This window comes from Chrysochloris asiatica, unplaced genomic scaffold (assembly GCF_000296735.1).
Source record: "Chrysochloris asiatica unplaced genomic scaffold, ChrAsi1.0 scaffold00116, whole genome shotgun sequence".
NCBI lineage: Eukaryota > Metazoa > Chordata > Mammalia > Afrosoricida > Chrysochloridae > Chrysochloris > Chrysochloris asiatica.
The window spans coordinates 4,157,026-4,163,625 of NW_006408634.1; positions in this window are offsets into that span (position 1 = coordinate 4,157,026).

The window sequence follows — 6,600 nt, forward strand, 5'->3', positions numbered from 1 at the left end:
CTACCAGGGCAAGGCCTAAATCTTTACGGAAGCTGTCTGCCACCATCTTTCTGTATTATGGTTGCTGGTAGGTTGGAACCACCAAGCTTTCTGTTAGCCGCCCAGCGCTTTAATCACTGGGCCACCAAGCTTCCTTTTTAGTGGTAAATGGCTAACAGCCCATCAATTTTGAATCCAGAACAAGGGTTTGAAGCTCTGACATCCAAGGATAACAGTCAGAGACTAGGAGTAGGAGACCTTCCTGAAGTTGTTCGGAGGTAGGGCAGTGGGAAAGACCAGTAGAATCAATAGTTTGCTCATTTTTTCACTGCATACTATTCCATTGTATGAGCATAATAAAATGTATTTATGAATTCATCAGTTGATAGATATTTCGGTGATTTCTCAGTTTGGTTTTTTGGATATTGCCAATGGAGCAGTTTCACTTCTAACAATTTGTTGGTTAAACATCTCTTTACATTAAACCACATTGATTTGTATTGGTATTTAAAAGATAAAACTTAAGAGGAAATGACATATTTCCAAATGTGAGTAGTACAGTATGGAACATTCAGTCACAAAAAGGGTATGTCGCCATAGAGACGTGTCGGGGTTAATGAGAATGAACAAGGAAAGGTAACTATGTTATTGTTGTTAGATGCCATTGAGTTGGTCCCAACTCACAGCCGCCCTGTGCACGACAGAATGAAACACTGCCCATCCTGTATCATCCTCTCATGGAGCCCACTGTCATTGTCCCTGGGTCAAGCCATTGCTTTGAAGTTCTTCCTCTTTTTCACTGACCCTCCACTTTACCAAGCATAATGTCCTTGTCCTTTTCCAGGGACAGACCCTTCCTGATAACATATCCAAAGAACAAGAAACAGGCTTGTCAACCTTCCTTCTAAAGAGCATTCTGGAGGCACCTCTTCCATGACAGATTTGTTTGTTCTTCTGGAAGTCCATGATATTTTTAATATTCTCCATAATTCAAATGCATTGATGCTTCTTAGTTTTCCTTATTCATTCTCCAGCATTGACATGCACGAGGCAATTGAAGAGACAATGACTTGGGTCTGGTGCACTTTAGTCCTCAAAAACTGTTATCTTTGCTCTTGAACACTTTAAAGAGGTCCTTTGCAGCAGATTTCCCTAATGCTGAGAACCTCCTAGATCCAAGAGACAGAGAACTGTGATGCCACATCTGCAGAGAAGAGGCACAGATAGATGCAACAACAGTAGAGTCAGTAGAACCAAAGACATGAGAGAGGGCAGTGGACTTCCGGGCCCACTTAGTGAGAGGTGAGAGCCTTCCAGTAGGAGGCTTCATGAGGGCTTGGGCTGATTCCAGGCATTTAGTGGTGGTGGTCGGGGGAGAGAAAGATGGAGGAGTTCGGTTTGCCCACCAGAGGAACAAGAGCTGAGTGCAGCGAGGCCAAGGCTTACCAGTGGAGTGGGCCCTTAATCGGTAGAGCTAAGAGAGCTTTGTAGCACTGGCCTGAATAGGGCAGGGCTCAGGCCAAGAATCTAGGACCAGAGAGAAGCATATCTGCAGGAATTGCTGACAGGAGGCACAGTCACTCAGGGTGGACAGGTTTCAGCCGAGCTTCCAGACTTAGCCAGACTAGGAAGGAGGAGAGGTAGACTGTTTCTGAATGCCACTGAAAACCTTAGGAATAGCAGAACATTTTCAGATATAGTACCAGTTGTCAGATAGAACATGGAAAGGTGAGCCCCTCAGGTTAGAAGGCACTCAAAATATGACTGGGGATGAGCTGTCTTCTCAAAGTAGAGTTGACACTGATGACAGGAATAGAGTAAAGCTTTCAAGACCTTCATTTGAGGATGGGGCACAATTCAAAAGGAGGAGAAACAACTGCAAAGAGCCATTCATAATTGGAACATGGAATGTATGAAGTATGAATCTAGGAACATTGGAAAAATGAAATGGAATGCAAAAAATGGATATTCTAGCGAATTGCAATAAACAGGTATTGGCCATTTTGAATCTGAAAATCAGATGGTTTAGTATGCTGGAAATGACAATTCAAGAGGAATGGCATCACCTTTATCATCAAAAAGAATGATTTCAAGATCTACCTTAAAGTACAATGCTTTCTGTGCTAGAAAATATTCATACGCCGATAAGAAAGAAGTTAACCCCACTATTATTCAAATTTATGCACAAACCATTAAAGTCAGTGATGAAATTAAAGAATTCTATCAAATTCTTCAGTCTGTCGATCACACATGCAATCAAGGTGTATTGATAATTACTGGTGACAGGAATGCAAATGTTGGAAACAAAGGTTGGAAAATATGGCCTACATGATAGAAATGATGCCAGCAATCACATGATAGAATTTTTCAAAATCAATGACTTATTCATTGCAAGTGCTGTACTGTGGGTTAATGCGCTGGACTGCAAAGTCAGTTTGAACTGCAAGGTTGGTGGTTCAAGATCGTTAGCCACTCCTTGGGAACCCTATACAGGGTTGCTATGGGTAAGAACCTGACTTGATGGCACTTCACAACAACAACAACCTTTTTAAACAACGTAAAAGTCTATTCACATAGACATCATCTCATGTTATACACACAAGTCAAATTGGCTATATCTGTGGGAAGAGACGGTGGAAAAGCTCAGTATCATCAGTTAAAACAAGACAAAGGACAGATCATCAATTGCTCATATGAAAGTTAAGGCTGAAGTTGAAGAAAATGAAAACAAGTCCACAAAAGCCAAAATGGGACCTAGAACATAAGACACCTGAATTTAGAGACCATCTCAAGAACAGATTTGATGCGTTAGACACGAGTGACCGAAGACCAGAAGAGCTGTGGGATGACATCAAGAACATCATACAGGAAGAAAGCAAAAGCTCATTAAAAAGACAGGCCAAAAAGGATGAGAGAAAAGTCCAAAAAGGATGTCAGAAAAGACTCTGAAACTTGTTCTCCTGCATAGAGATGTTAGAGCGAATGGGAACAATGAAGAAGTGAAAGAGCTAAACAGAAAAATTTAAAGGGACGCTCAAGAAGACAAAGTGCAAAGATCTAAGCTTAGAAAATCAAAAGGGAAGACCATGCTCAGCATTTCTCAAGCTGAACGAACTGAAGGAAAATTTCAAGCCTCAACTTGAAATACTGAAGGATTCTGTGGGGAAAATATTGAATGATGGAGAAAGCATCAAAAGAAGGTGGAATGCACGGAGTCACTATACTGAAGAGAAATGGTTGATGTTCAACCATTCCAAAAGTCAGCATGTATCAATGGTACTGAAGAAGGAAGTCCAAGTTGTGTTCATGGCATTGGCAAAGAACAAGGTCTGGGAATGGATGGAATACACATGGAAATCCTTTAACAAACAGATGTAGCACCGAAGGCAATAACTCATCTATGCCAAGAAATTTGGATGATAGCCAACCATTTGGAAAACATTTTTATTTGTGCCCATTCCAAAGAAAGGTGAGCCAACAGAATGCAGAAATCATTGAACAATATCATTGATATCACTTGCCAGTAATTTTGTCGAAGGCAACTAAAAAATGGCTATAACAGTACATTAACAGAGAACTATCAGAATTTGAAGCCGGATTCAGATGAGGATGTTGAATGAGTGATCATTGCTGATGCCAGATCGATCTGGTCTGAAAGCAGAAAGTACTAAAAAGATATTTGCTTGTGCTTTATTGGCTATGCTGAGGCTTTGAACTGTGTGACTCATAAGGCATGGATAACATTACAAAGAAGTTATTCCAGAACAGCTAATTGTGCTTATGAGGAACCTGTACATAGACCAAGAGACAATTGTTTGAACAGAACAAGGAGATATTCGATGGTTTAAAGTTAGGAGTGTGTTGAGGTATTATTTCACCATACTTATTCAATCTGTATGCTGAGCAAATAATCAAGAAGATGGAATATATGAAGCAGAATGAGGCATCAGGATTGGAAGAAGAGCCATTATCTGCAATATGCAGATGATACAAGCTTGCTTGTTGAAAGCAGAGATGACTTAAAACACTTACTGATGAAGATCAGAGAACACAGCCTTCAGTATGGGTGGCACAATGAGGAAAACAAACTCCTCACCACTGGACCAATAAATAACATCATGAGAAATGGAGAAAAGATCGAAGTCGTCCAAGACTTCATTCAACGCTCATGGAAACTGCAGTCAAAACAATGAGTGTATTCCATTAGGCAAATCTGCTGCACAGTACCTCTCTAAAGTGTGCATTTTCAGTCACCTCAGAAGCATGTGAAGATTGGGCAATTAATAAGGACCACAGAATTGATGCATTTGAGTTATAGTGTTGGAGAAGAACATTGAAAGTACCATGGACTATCAGAAGAACAAAAAAATCTGTGTTGGAAGAAGTGCAGCCAGAATCCTCCTCAGAAGCCAGGATGGTGAGACCTCGTCTCTCACACCTTGGACATTACTATCTGAAGGGTTCAGTGCATGGAGAAGAATATCATGCTTGGTAAAGTGGAGGGTCAGTCAAAAAATAGGAAAACCCCAATAAAATTGATTGGTACACTGGCAGAAGCAATAGGCTGAAACATGAAATACTGTCCTGTCCTGTGCCAATCTCACAGGACAACCTGTTGGCACAGAACAGGACAGTGTTTCATTCTGTTGTGCATAGGGTTGCTACGAGTCGGAACCCACTTGATGACACCTAGCAGTAAACAATTCATTCTCATGGAGTCCTGGTGTGGATAAACACTGGACTGCTAATTGCAAGATTGGCACCTTAAACAAGCCCACCTTAAGCAGGGTTGATGAGAGTTGGAACAGACTCCACAACACTTAGCTCTTGTTTTGACTGGATGTGCCAATGGGCCTTAATATATTACTCTCCTATCTAGAAATATGTGGTTTCTTCTCACATTAGAGGACAAAAACACAATCCACAAAGCTTACATACCGTATAACTGTATTTTTACAAAACTGTTGAAATGACTAAATTAAACTGACAGAGCACGGATTAGTGATTATGTGGGTTTAAAAATGGCATGGCAGAGGCAGCTGACCTCTAACTTCATGAAGGAGAGAATCATCATCAGCCTGAGTCCAAGGCTAACCCTTAAGAGGTGGTCAGACATGCCATCTTTCTACACATTTTCCAGCTGTTCTTCTATGGCAGTCTAGACTTTTCTGCTGGGTTTGATCATTCATTACAATGGCTTCACAGAACTCACAGAGAACACTCATGATTATGGAATTTATTAGGGAAGTAACAGGTTAACTGTGCCCACAGGTGTGCCTGTCTGGCCCTCAGCCTCTTGGACCTTGTGGGTTGGTCTGGCACCTTTCCAGCACCAAGTGTTACAAAGCTCTTCAGCTCCGTGGATAGCTGCCCAGAGGCACCACCCGACTCCACCATCATGTCTCCTGCCCAAAGGCACTTCACTGTCTTGCTTCATGGGTTGGCAAGCCTAGCTACATTGACGAATGGACAGAAGTTACTCCACCAGCAAGCCTTCCAACTGAAAGTGCTCAACTTTCTTGTTCTGTGCGTCAGCCAGTCTAGCTTCACCCTGTGCCAGGTGGCACTTCACTCTGCAAGCGAGCTCCCATCCCAGAGGTGCTCAATTTTCTCACTCCTTGGGCCAGGAAGACCAGCGCTCAAGAGTCTAGGAGGTTCCCAACAGTGACACCAGGTCCACAGGATGGAATCTGCTCCTGTCTCTTCAGGGTAGTGTTCAGGCCTCCAAGTCCACTTTTAGGATGTCTTTTAAGGCTGGCAAAACTGACCAATCCCCTCATTACAATTCCAGACACTTCATTTGCATAGTGCTTACTTACATTAGGAGCAAGCTGTCCTAGTCCTTTGGTGGGCCATCAGAACCAGACTTGAATAGACCTATGCAGTCATTTGGTGAATGTTTACAAACACTGAGACTAGAAGGGCCATATTACATAGTCCACTGCAGTATAGGACCGGCACTCCTACCTGTTGTCCTTTCAGACTTGAAGGATTAACTCCACCCCTACCCCCCAATCATTTTACCAGCCACGGACAGTCTAGTCGTAGGCAGAATACAACCCAACCTAACTGAACGATTTCTGACTCATAGTGAGTGACCTTCCAGAGGGTTTCTGAGGTTACAAATCTGTCCAAGAACAGAAAGCCTATCTTTCTCCCACGGAGCAGCTGGATTGAACTGCTGATCTTGCAGTTAGCAGTCCTGTGCTTATCCTACATCACCCTCAGGGCTCCTTCATTAGGGTACTACAGGGCTTTATTATGGAAGTAACAGGTTATACATCAGAATCAGGATTCAGGATATAGTTCTCTCGGGACACTCTTCTTAGCTGTGCCCACAGGCAGGCTTCTTCCTAACACTCAGTCTCCTGACCCCTTGGGTTTCCCTGGCTTTTGCGCTACTTGGTCAAGTATTGCAAAAACGATTTGGCTCCACTGATAAAGCGCATTGACAGAGCCACCCACTGCCAGCAAGCCTCTTGTACAAACACGATCAACTTTGTGGCTCCGTGAACCACACAGCCCACTGTGTCATTCCACTGGTCTCCTGGTTCTGCCTCGGCTATTTCTGATGCTGCTTCTTGCCATCTCTGGTATGACAGCTCTGTCAACTGGCTGTAG